The following is an 11,317-nucleotide window of genomic DNA, read 5'->3' as shown; positions in this document are numbered from 1 at the left end:
AATTGAACCCGGGTAGTTAATTTTTTCGAGTAAAGCCTAGATTATCATCCTGAAACTCTCAAACAGATATCATCAATGGTATTCTAATTTTCAAGTCTAAAGTTAACTAATATTTTAAGTCATAGGAAGGGTGATTTTTTTTTAGACTTGAATACCTACAAATTGTGTGATTGGAGAAGTAAGTTAAAGCGTGCAACTATTTAACCGTTACGTTTTAACACGTTTTTTAAAATTTCTTTTGCAAGTTACTCCAACGAATCTTTACTGAGCTTTATTTTTATCCAAGTTCAAAACGGTCTTTTGGTGACGACACATGTGACAATCCAAAGACGTTCATTGATAGAATCAGAATACAAGAATAGTTAGCTTCCTAGCATAATTAATTTTAGTGTAGGGAAGGGATTGGCTCAGGAGTCCGAGTACAATGGATCCCAACGTGGTGATCTCGGGTTCGAAACCAGCTACCAACCCTCACAATTTCTACTCTAGTAGCTTCTTACTCTCATTGTACAGTGTTGTCTGTAACAAGAGAACACTATTTGGAGGCCGGCAGTGCACTGAAAAAAGTTCCGAGCATCAATGACCTCAGGTGTTGACACGCCTTAAATTAAATAAAAAAAAAAATTTATAATAATTTAATTGGTCAAGATGAAAACAAAATGTTCAACTCCGTTTATAAATTTCATTTTAGGAACGTCTGAGGTTATAATTTTTAAGCCACTTGCTCAACTTTGTCTGGCTCTATTTAGTAGTTCCAAAGAGAAATACATAAATCGGTTTGTTAACCTTAATGTCTGAAGATGAACGGAGGCGCTTTGATAAAGAGAGCTGAAAGTATGAAAGTTTTGAAACAATAAAGCAATGTTCAGCCATCGCGTGTTGACTGCGACAGAATACTCGTATGTTCCTTAAAGACTCCACTTGCGGTTCTTCTGACTGCTGTATGTTATTTGAAGCAGTTACTTTCTTCGAATATTTTATCCACACTCGAGTTGTTTGTAAAAAGAAATTTAAGTGAATCAGAGTACAGACTGTAACGGAACGTTTGTAGTGTGTAACCTTTGTACTGCGCTTTGAGTTTAACCTTTTTAATGTTGATCCAAACAATTAAAAGTATACAATGAAAACAAATGTACGTTTAAAAAGAAATAACGGCGGAAGTATTGTACGGTCAACTTCCTGTAAAGAGCATTGCAAGCCAGATCATTACCAACGGGTAGTCTAGGAGGAGGCGTTAAATTGTTAATAGTATTGTATGAGTGGATTGGCGGGGACCACCCAGTCTAAATCTGCTAGCTCCCTGCCAAACCCTTCACTTTCTTTATTATTTGGAGAGCTGTGGTGTGAGAAAGAGCGGCCCCTTTGTACCACCTAATAACGTTGAAGGCCCCTCGCTCTGCAATATGAAGCCATCAATTTCCCTTGATCTGGCTACTTCGCCAGCTATAGACCTTGTGAAATTCAACTTACCACTGCCCGTGCAAGCTATTGTTCGCCAATCGCTGTTTCACCTCTACGTCTGCTCTTAATAATGGAGACGTTTAAAAACCCTCGGTAGGAAAGAAAGAGAGCTAGAAGGGTTGCAGCTACCTCTCTCTCGCACACACTTCTCTAGAACTCACCCTGAGTTGGCACCACCATTGTACTCGCTCCACCTACATGTACACCATTATCATTGTGCCCAGTTAAAATATCATTGTGCGTGAGGTTAAGGTTACGCTACAGTGTTTAACTAGTAGTCAGCCGGTGAGAGTTTTATCTCATACTCGTAAAAGCAGATTTCGTGCGCTAACAATATTTAAAGGAACAGCGCTGGTACAAATAAGACAAACAAGTCTCATATCTCATGCATTTGTTACACATAAACGTTTCGAACTTCTGCCCAGAGTCCATTTCCGGTATAACAGTTACCTATTCGCAAAGATGTATATTTAGACATGGTAATAACTCAAATTTCACATAATTAATCAATCCTTATCTGTCTCAAACAGCAATTCTCAATTTTTTTATGTAAACTTACATTTTCCTCGAATTCCGAATTCGTAAACCCCGCATTTTAGTTACTGAGATGACATTTTAGAGGGAAAATTATTCCCATTCCCACCATATATACATGTCTAAAAAGAAATTTTGCGAACACAAAGATTCAAATAAAGTTTTTTGATCTAAATTAAATAATTACTGTGTCCAGTTAAAAGAAAATAGAGAGCCATTTTCCTGGAAAACTGGGTGTTAAAAATTTGCTTACCTCTTAAGTAAAAGTGAAGGTTTCTACACCCCCTGAAACAATTAATCACTTAATTTTTCAGACCGGATTTAACGTCCAGTTACCAAATAGGTGTCGATGACAGAGAGGGTTAAAAGCTCTAATTGTTAATGATTTTACAGTAAATGTAAAGCTACACGGTGGACTTGTTCTTTGGGCCTCCCAATTACGTTTTCAATTTACCTACTTATCACGTTGATCTAATAAAATTAAATATTCACCAAGTTCTATAAATTTCAAGAAATTAAAATACATTTTTTTATGATGAGGTGGTGAAATTTATTTTGGAGAAAGGTGCCGCTGGCGGTGCTTGCCTGTAGTTGGGCTCAGTTTTCTCCAAACGACACATTTGGAGAGTAATTCAAAAAAGAATGAAGAGAAGCTAGCTGAAAAAGAGAGAAGATGTGGCAGTTTCGAATTTTGAAAAGTTTTCAGTTAGAGAAAGCGGAATGCACACATATTTAGCGCGTGTGATGAGTAAAGATGAACATGTTGAGATATTACAGTTCTAAAACATAAAGTTTACTTTTTTTTAAAGGAAATGTCTGAACATTTTCTTCTGTTTTGAAATATGAGATGATAACTTATTGGTGAAACCATGGTTTAACGTCCCTTTATGTGATTGAATTAACTCGCTATAAAGCGAGTATGGACAAAAGGTAGGAGAGTAAACGTGCAGCATGGAGCAGTATTTGTGAAGCCAGAGTACTGATTTCCCAGTTGTTGAAGTGACATAATGGCGGCTGACCATTATTCAGTGAGCAATGCCAAGTGAAGGAGTCGCGTGGTCCAGATAACCAAAACTCTATTGGCACGTGTCCTTTTGAAATGCAGAATGTACGGACTATTCGGCGCTCTATTTACCATCACTGGACACTTGACAATACCGTCTAAGAGTGCCATCCCTTCAGGGCTTGGCACTCGCTACACTCCAGTTCGACTTAATGGACAATTCAGAAAATTCTTACCATCCTTGTCCAATACATAATCTCACTTGGAAGTCAATATTCTAATAGCAATACCAAAAAACGATATTACGAAATTTAGGCGATCACCCCCTAATTCACGTTTTAATTAATTCAATTTTGATTAATGCACTTACAGTATATAGTAACAGTGTTCATATACATATTATATGAATGTAGTTTCAGTACAAGGAATATAGTTCAGTAACAAACTCAAGAATAACATCAGAATTACATGTGCGTTGAAACATAACAGAAGTGGCATTTGCGACAATTACGCCAAAAGCTAAGTTTCCATATTTTACCGTTAATATAGTAGAGAATATTGGAATGTACAAACTTTCTTTCTGAAGTTAACTTTTTTCTAAACCGCAGTCGCTTATCTTAACCTTAATCCCCTCACCATTCTGGTAGAGAAATATTTTGATGAAATAAAGTTAGTGGTTGCGTTACCATTATAACAATACTATTCTATTTAAGCTTTCTCGATATAATTTGAGTAAAGAATTGTTTTGAATACTTGCAAATTGGTTAGTACAAATGAACATACAAGTTGAAGACCATATTTGAATCAAACCTCAGAGCTCTATAGAGAGAGATTGAATTGATTGATTCTTTATCTTGAGGATAATCCTCAGAAATCTGCTTAATTCCAATCAAAATGGCTCCTGTTACTGTCCATGGACATCTCGAAATTAGTTTAAGGATTGAAAATTTTACTTAATTTTGTAATAATATGATGGGAGAATTTGGGTGTGAGTGATTTTTCCAAATATATCGATATATATATTATATTTCCTTACTCGAGTAAGGAAAATCACTGTGAAGTCCTTTAAGAGGAAGCACTATTTTATTGAAGAGTTCTTCCTGTTAAAGGTTAATCAACGATTTTCAAGGATTTTTTTTACAAACATTCTGCTCCAATGTCAACAAGTTTTGGTAGAAATATTCCCCTAGAAAATCGATTAATAGATGAGAGAAAGGTGGGAGAACAGGGTTCCCTTAAAAATACCTCTTATTGACCAATAGGAATAAGAGAATCCCCGCATCTGTACTTTTACGAGTTGCTGCAATATTCTGTTCAGTAATAGACAAGCTGGTTCCCAATGTATAAAGAAGACCTAAAATGAGCCTCTTGGATTCACTCGTTCCTTGTTCAACCACTTACTCCAGCGCTAGCATTGTATAACACTATCTTGTAGACTGTAATTAAAATCTTTGGGCGCAGGCAGGTCCAGTTAACAATCCACCTCATTCCAAACAGCCCCAGCCCCATGAAATGTAGCAGAGCTCAAAGAGTCTGAACAATAACTCCTTACTAATCTCCCACATCTATATCGACTAAATTACATTAAAACCTTGTAATAACACAACCGGCGAAATCATTATAATTTGTGGGTGCGTACATTATTTGGCCCACCATTTTATTTAGTAATAATTGTTTATTCTAAACAAACTTCAGTTGTTTGTAATCTAGATCAAACGGATAGACAATTTTACGGCATCAATTAATGGATACCGATCTAGTACTAACTCAATCAACGCCCTTTAATAACTTAATCTCAACAACTTTCTAACGTTGTACTGGCTAATTTATAGCTGTAATGGTCCCTCAATCACCTCCGAGGCACTTTCGTTAAAAAAAACAAGTGCCCTCACAAGGGACTCTGTCACTTGTACTGGGGAAACAGTATTAGGAATGTCCGCTGAGTTGAGCTTCAACTCAAGAACGTTTTTTGGTTTACAAATACACACAGTCTCAACACCATTAGCTTTATTAGTAAAACGCTGTCTTAAAGAAGGACTGATATTGTTAGAGATAGGTATGAACCGACTGAACCATCCGTCAATGCATTGTGTAAATATTAGTGTAACTATAGAGTAGACCAGTCTATAACATGTGCACGCCAGCACTTCACAAGTCATCTTCAATTCTATTTGGACCTGGGTTGTCACTGTTAGTAGAAGAAAAATGGAATGACATTAGCCATGGACATTAAAATAGAAAAATAATTCAGAAACGGAGCCGAAGTACAGTTACTTAATAAAGGGAGAATATCGATACTGCTCCTGACTAGTGAGTGATACGTATGCCAATTAGTGACACCTCGTCACAAGTGGCTTGGAACTAGGATCGTTTCTAGAATCCTGGGTCGTTAGTTTACATACAACCTGCTGTGTGACCCAAATATAGTGGCACACGTGCACTCACAAAAACTCTTTTTTGTGTCGGAACTAAGGAATGACTGAACGTTTTTATGAACCGCTACCTCTGGTTACCTTGTAAAATCTTTTATTCGGATAACTTGGGTGAACAGGCATCATCCACTAATGCAGCGAAAACTAAACTTTAATATAAAGTAACGATTGAAAGAAATATTTGTAAAAGAGGGAATATTTGAAAGCTTAAAATTAAAAAAAAAATTGTCATAATTTTAAAACTGAAAATCATCTATCTTACATTATCTCTATTTCTTTTTTAGCAATAGGCTGTCTAATAATGCACATTAAATCGATTAGCACTATTCTCATTTGTTTAAGAGATGCAGTAACTGGCATGTTTACATTAAAAAAATGACAGATCTAAACAGAAGGTTATATTGTATTTTTTTTATCTATTTCAACGAAATAGACTCAATGTGTCTACTTTAAAAACTATGGAACATAATTAGTTGACCACAGACATACGTCACTAGTATACAAAAAAAAAAGATAAAAAATCTCTTAAACAAAATCTTAGAGTTTAAAAAGTTAAGTATGAGGGTTAAATAAACGCTAAAAGGTACACAAATCAGCAAGTACCCCTCATTTTATGAATACTTCATTGAATAATTTCACTGTATTAACTTTACTTAAATGATACTATTGAAGTATTAATGAAATGATACTTGCTGATTTGTTAGCTTTTGTCGTTTAATCAACCCTTATACTTGATTATTTTAAATGATAAAAATTGTTTTGAAATTTCCTAAAGTACATACAATGGATTTCTATGTGTTTTTAATATCTTCTGTGAGGGACTCATGAAAACATTGTTCAAAGGCAAAGTTGAAGTGGCCCAATTGTAGTAAGAGAAAGCAAGAAAAGTTTTAAAAAATGGGGGAAAAATTAGATACAAAGTTAAATAAAAAACACTAAAGCTTTTTCATGTTTCTAACCAGCTAAAATTACGAGAATAAGTATAACAGGAATGTCAGGTACTGCCTGATTTGCGTACCTTTTGTCAGCTCTATATTTAAAATTTAAACTATAAGTTTTTGTTAACGAGAGTAGATGAGGTTCTTGTGTCTGTAAACTTCTAACATGAGTAAAAGGTTAATCCGAGAAAATAAATAACGTTCTCAAGAATCTCACTAATAATATCATTTTAGGACCCAGAAGCAATCGTTTGTAAAATTAATTACTACTCACCTGATACCAAAAAAAAAAAAATACAACATGAAAAAGCAAGATATTGATACAAAAGAAAACCAGTTAGTAACATACGGAAAGCCGCCGTAATGTGAAAAATTCACCCTAATTATAAATGTTAATTAGATTGTTGTACACCCAAAATTATTTGTAGTTCCACTGAAGATTCCAAATATTATCAAAACGTCTGCCTAAAACTGATTCTTAAATTGTGGCACATTCTTCTATTTTAGCTAATTGGAAGAATATTAAATAATGGTAATATTCATTTTAACATAAATATTTTTTATTTTTACTAATAAAGAATAATACAATATATTTAACATAGAGAAATAGGGAAACGCCATAGAAGATCTCGCCAAAACAGGAAGATCATTTTTCTCCATTTTGCCTAAATAGACCCATATATTCGAAATTTCACATACTAAAACATTGATTTAATTTCAGTCATTTGGGAACACTGCGTAATTTTTAGGTTCGAAAGGCAACCGAGTCCAAATTATTGAAAGGCACAATATTGTTCCATAAAGAAGAGCAGTAAAATAGCTACAAAAACAAACATTGTTTGCAACGGTTGCAGTAATGACTGTGTTCAGAGTAAGCAGTTAGAGGGGCGCCTTTAGCCGTGCCAATAGTAACACCCCAGCAAGCTGAAATTAGGGCAAACTTAACCTTATCATTAGCAGTTAGCTAGTACTACCGTGCTGGCCAGGTTAATGGAATCTGCTAGCAGGTACTTTGAAAGCAGAGTAGGCAAAAACTTAAACATCGGTTTGGTGGGGCGCCGAAAGATTTATTTGCTTGCTTAGGATGCTATTAGTGCAGGACTTGAGCGTTGATTGTGAAGTTGGCAATCGTGCGAGATATATAGTTATGATGAGATGTCTTCATTGTGTTTAGACGCATTGACCCCTTCTCATGGCCCTAAAACAACCACATTCATTAATCTTTCTAGAAAAGGACACCTTTGAGCTATCCGAACCAACATTTTTACTTACATCTCTAAGTGAATCAACCATCAGGCTTGATACCTACTCAGTGAACGTAGATAAGAAATTGTTTGCCGGGAACAGAAGTTAGCGCTGCTCCAAGTTCAGTACCCTGATTACCATTGATTTTCCACAAGCTTATGCCAGAGTCTTAAAATCAAATATGGAATTAGAACTTTCTAGTATTTTTAGTTTTATACTTATGCTGTCCTGGGATAAAGGTCTTAGTTGTTGAATACCCTTTTACATATTCTTAGATATACATTATCGGATCCAACTCTTTTGGTGATAACCTAACTGCTCGTATTTACTTAGAGCAGCCAAGGAGATTAACCACCATCTTGCTGGCTCTTTTCCCCAGTCTGTTGGATCCAGTGTTGCCGATGGGGTAAATCAGAATTACCCTCTCCACTAGGTTCAATTACCCGTTTTTACCCGATACTAAAACCAGCGTTACCAACTATATTTTATAAGCGGGATATATAAAAAACACTTTGTAAGCTTAAAGGGTTATAAACAGTATGTAAATAATAACTATGATTAAATTATTTTATTCTTTATTTTACAGCTTTTATGTATTAACATAATTAGTAGCAACATTTTTATAAATTTTATATTTAAAATTATTATAATAGTCATAACTAAACAGAAAATAAACTTTTAAACCTCTTTTTTGTCCCAAATGTTAGTATTTAACATTTCCTCATTTGGTTCAAAATTAATAATATCATTATCTTTGTATAAAAAATTTTTGGTGATTAAAATAGACTTTAATGTATTAGTTGACAAATTATTTCTGTGATCAGTTTTTATATTTTTTATGTCACTGAAAATTCTTTCAACAGATACATTAGAGAAGGGTAAAACAAGCAAAAAGTATATAACTTTTTTTAAATTTTTAAATTCAAGTTCACCATCAGCTTTTTTTATATTAAAAATTTTAGCCCAGTAATCCTCAGTGTCCAAATTTATATCGATATTAAAATCTTTTAACTACTGAACTGTTAGTAATATAAGTAGATTAAATATATAAAAATGTTATTGCTCTTTACAAAAGCTGAATTCAGTCTAGATCGAATTTGAAATTTTCGAAAAATTATTTCGTTTGAGTAAGATGATTACCCGATTTTACCCGTCAAAGTTCAATTACTTGCTTACTTACCCATTCAATGTTGAATTACCCGAAAAATGGGTAATTACCCGGACATTGGCAACACTGGTTGGATCTAAATGAGACAACTTTAACAACACAATGTTGAACTGGTCCTCCTACAGAATGTATTACAGATAACACAATCGCACATTGACCAATTCGTAAAAACTTTTTTTTCACCTCAACACGGATATTTCTAAAAATGGCAAATCTGCAAGAAAACAATACTTCTCTTAGTTTTAGTAGAGAAAGTATTGGAGAATTACAGATAAAGCCTTTGGAGTTCTTTCTGATGTCAGCCAAAACTTCGAACTCGGATTTCTTTTCCTCTTGCTTGAAATGGACATTAAGAATGGTAAGTGTCGCAAATACTCTGATGTTAGCAGGTTATTTTTAAAACGCTTCGTGACACTGCAGTCCATTAAAATTAGTGAACAGGTTATTCGGTTTCTTGATATTAATCTTGTGCAGTGTCCAGGTTAACATTTCTTGTCCATCATCAACACACACAGACTGAATTCACATGTATAAAATAGAATAAAACAAATTCCTTCCACCTGATTTCTGTTAGCCAAGTTGTAACTGTAGCCTAGGAAACTCTATAATGTAACCAAAAGTTCATTTATCACTTTCCGAATAATCGAACCGTTCGCTTGCTCTAATATGCTATAATTAATGGACTAATTAAAAATTCCCTCAATAGTAAAATATTTAGGTGCCTATTTCAGTGAACTCCTTATCTCTAACGCAATAACAATATATAAATCTCTTTAACAAAAACTTACAGTTTAAAATGTTAAGTATAAGGGTTGATTAAACGCCAAAAGGTACACAAATCAGCAAGTACCCAACATTTCATTAATACTTCATTGATATTATTTTAAGTAATTTTACTACATTAATTTTCATTAATATTTTTTTGAATTTATTAGATGTTTCACAGACCCTTATGCTGGCCATTTTAATCTACAAAATATTTGTTCAAGTAGAACACCATTTAACTTAGATTGACTGTAATAAGATAAATAAGATATGCATATTTTTATGACAGCTAACATAATTATTCCAGTATTTTACTATAAGTAAAATTAGAGGGACTAAATTAAATTACAATTGAGAAATGAATAATTATTGCTGAATAATTTACTTGATATTACCTACGCGTTATTTGTGCTCACAAATACTTCGGAAAGACGAATTCTAGACTGAAAAATTGTTTTAAATCCGTGATTCAAATTTAAATAGTAGCCGACTCTGCCTTTGTCTTTTTTTACTTTAACGTGCATGTACATACATACGATATATCTGACTATTCAGAATAAAGAGCATAATAAAGATAAATCAGAAGAATAATTTGGAATAAAGCTAAAATAAAGTACCTATTTAATTACGAAAATATAATATACATTTTATCATAATTATAACAAAAAAATAAAATATTATGAATGAACAAAGGGAAGGGATTAGCTATGCGGTTAGCATATTGGATTCCCACGTGGAGGTTCCGGGTTCGAATCCAGCTGCTGACCCTTAGATTTTCTCTTTCTAAGAGCTTCTTACAGCTCACTGTCCGGGTGATGGACAGAGTTGTCTGTAACGAGAGAACACTGTCCGGAGGCCGGCAGTGCACTGAAAAAAGCTGCGAGCGCCAATAACCGCAGATTTTTGAAGTTGTTGAAGCGACTTAAATCATAAAAAAAAAGAAAAAGAAAATGAATGAACTGGCCAGCATAAGGGTCTGTGAAACATCTAATAAATTCAAAAAAATATTAATGAAAATTAATGTAGTAAAATTACTTAAAATAATATCAATGAAGTATTAATGAAATGTTGGGTACTAGCTGATTTGTGTACCTTTTGGCGTTTAATCAACCCTTATACTTAACATTTTAAACTGTAAGTTTTTGTTAAAGAGATTTTTGTACCTTTTGGACAGATTTTCTTTTTTGTATGTTTTGCAAAGTTACATATCTGCTTTACAGATTTTATTAAAATTGGGAATAATAAATTTAATTTTATCATTATAACCTGAAAAGGTGTTAAGTCGGAGTTACTACCACTGGACAGATCTTTTGAAAGAATGATTATAGTTGCGGTCCCCAAGCCATCCTCAATAACAATTTTTTTGAGAAAGCGTTTTGAATAAAATAGGAAGGTAATTTGTACGTAAACCTTAACAAAAACTTACAGTTTAAAAAGTTAAGTATAAGGGTTGATTAAACGCCAAAAGGTACACAAATCAGCAAGTACCCAACATTTCATTAATACTTCATTGATATTATTTAAGTAATTTTACCGCATTAATTTTCATTAATATTTTTTAAGAATTTATTAGATGTCACATACCCTTATGCTGGCCATTTTCATCTACAAAATATTGTTCAAGTAGCACACCATTTAACTTAGATTGACTGTAATATCTATTTATCTATAATAATCAAACTATTAATCACTGGTGAAAAAGAAAACGTTATAAAAAATAAAAAAATATGAGGCTAAAAAATTCATAAACTTTTTTAAAAATTGCTTACAC

The 11,317-nt window shown here is 33.5% G+C and overlaps 1 long non-coding RNA gene across 1 annotated transcript; it reads right to left on the bottom strand.

Moving 5' to 3' along the window:
- Nucleotides 1-6,906: 6,906 nt before the first annotated feature.
- On the bottom strand, nucleotides 6,907-9,345 carry LOC141458520 (uncharacterized). The gene is made up of 3 exons (XR_012461042.1): nucleotides 8,849-9,345; nucleotides 7,641-7,993; nucleotides 6,907-7,566 (listed from the first exon to the last, which is right to left on the bottom strand). It is a non-coding gene; the product is annotated as an uncharacterized lncRNA (long non-coding RNA).
- Between the last annotated feature and the right edge of the window lie 1,972 nt (nucleotides 9,346-11,317).

Source organism: Rhodnius prolixus, unplaced genomic scaffold (assembly GCF_049639745.1).
Source record: "Rhodnius prolixus isolate KJV_2025 unplaced genomic scaffold, Rpr scaffold_5, whole genome shotgun sequence".
Classification (NCBI taxonomy): domain Eukaryota; kingdom Metazoa; phylum Arthropoda; class Insecta; order Hemiptera; family Reduviidae; genus Rhodnius; species Rhodnius prolixus.
The sequence above is the reverse complement of the archived record's forward strand: the minus strand, read 5'-3'. Positions and strand labels throughout refer to the sequence as shown.